This window comes from Poecilia latipinna, unplaced genomic scaffold (assembly GCF_001443285.1).
Source record: "Poecilia latipinna isolate Pla-1442-1.1 unplaced genomic scaffold, P_latipinna-1.0 Scaffold2751, whole genome shotgun sequence".
NCBI classification, from domain to species: Eukaryota; Metazoa; Chordata; class Actinopteri; order Cyprinodontiformes; family Poeciliidae; genus Poecilia; species Poecilia latipinna.
The window spans coordinates 1-1,757 of NW_015115367.1; the positions used below are offsets into that span (position 1 = coordinate 1).

At 38.9% G+C, this 1,757-nt stretch overlaps 1 long non-coding RNA gene across 1 annotated transcript; it reads right to left on the minus strand.

Moving 5' to 3' along the window:
- Nucleotides 1–424: 424 nt before the first annotated feature.
- Nucleotides 425–1,647, minus strand: LOC106939017 (uncharacterized). The gene is made up of 2 exons (XR_001422742.1): nt 1,099–1,647; nt 425–711 (listed from the first exon to the last, which is right to left on the minus strand). It is a non-coding gene; the product is annotated as an uncharacterized LOC106939017 (long non-coding RNA).
- Between the last annotated feature and the right edge of the window lie 110 nt (nt 1,648–1,757).

Here is a 1,757-nt window from a genome sequence, read left to right on the forward strand (position 1 = left end):
TGGTCTGTAAGTTATATTTATTCTCAGTACTAGATGTGGTCTCAACAAACCCATGGCACTTCATCAATATTATTTTACCTTTTATCTGGAAATAGTGTTTTTTTATTCTTGCCATACAGTCCTCTGTATTAATTATTGCTCTAAAGGTCTTGCCATACCAGTTTATTCCTCTGTATTTACTTTAGTTTCTTAGTTTATTTTTGGATTTTGTTCTTCATTAATTTCAATGTAGTTTCCTTTGATTAGTATTATCCTCTCTTGGTTTATTGCTATGTCCACTTTAGTTTCTTTCCTGTTGCTACATTTATTTTATCGTTTATTGACCATCAGTAATCTTCACTCATCACCTGCTGCGCCGCCTAATCGTCATGTTTCACATCATGTGTTGATTTTTCACTGTTCAGCGTCAGATTCTCTGTTTTTATGCCATAATTCACATCTAGTCGCTTTGTTTTATGTCCTGCTTCTCCTGTTTTAGAGTTTTGCGCAATATGCGCGTCGTTTTTTTTTTTTAACCCCTTAAGGTGCAGGGCGGTCGGGAAGCGTATCGATGGGGAAAAGGCAGACTGACATAAACCTTTTAAAACAACGGAAACAATTTCGGTATTCTGATTATTGAAATGTAAAAGTGCTGTGGTTCCGTTGTTCTATTACACCCGTTTCATACCGGACCACTTACAGCTCCGGTGTTATCGCTATAAAATGAATGCTCTCTGTCGTGGTATCACCATGGAGGGATTTCTTTATTTAAATGGGTTCATTTTTCAGAGGGATACAAAGTGAGGGTATCGTGATTTTAGTAATCACATGTTTATAAGGGCAATTTTCTATTGTCCTTTCATGGAAGCGGGCAGCTTTCAAACGGAAATAAAACACTTTTTAATATAAGTTGCTGCTTTGACATGATCACAGAACTGCCAAAACATATGTACAAAAATACCAGACAAAGTGAATCACAGCAACGTCATCAGCCGGTGAGACGCTGAACTGATGCGGTGAAGCTACCAGTAGCAGGAGAACGGAGCTACGCCAAAAGCTAACAAACACTGAATAGAAGAGCTGTCATTGATAATGTTGCAGCCAAGCATGGTTTAATACACAATACAGTTTTAGCAAGTTGCTCAAAGTCTAAACTGGTATTGTTGTGCATTTAAAATGTAAAGTTTACCTTCGACCAAACGCCTCCCTAAGTAATCCCAGCGCCCCCTTTTGTAAAAATTTACACCAGCGAAAATGGGGGCGGCAACATGCATGGTGACATCATGCTGCAAGGAGTGTATAGTTTAAAATAACATTTGAAGCTCATTTAAGAATATCATGATATATATTGTTTATCGTGATATAGCAAAAATATTTTCCTCATATTGCCCAGCCTTGGGTGTAACTGGAAAAATAATAAATTAAAATGACTATGAAGAGAGCGCAAAGCTCCACAACGTTAGTGGTTAACTCACCGGCTAACCAGGAAGACATACAAACTTTATAGCCCAGACACAGAGCCACAGGCTGGGCAGCATGTTGAGATGTAAACGCTGCACATAATTATTGGTTCATAAAGAAGATAAATCATTCTCACCACTCGCTGAACTCACCTCTGAAAGGTGACTACAGGTTCTGTCATAGAGCAGCACAAGCAGAGCTAACATGGTGGGTTTTAAACTCAGAAACATAACTACTCACAGGGTTTGATGTACATATACATACAGCTCAGCCTGTGTCCAGTTTGAGTGAAAGGAGGCGCGCGATCCACACTGAGG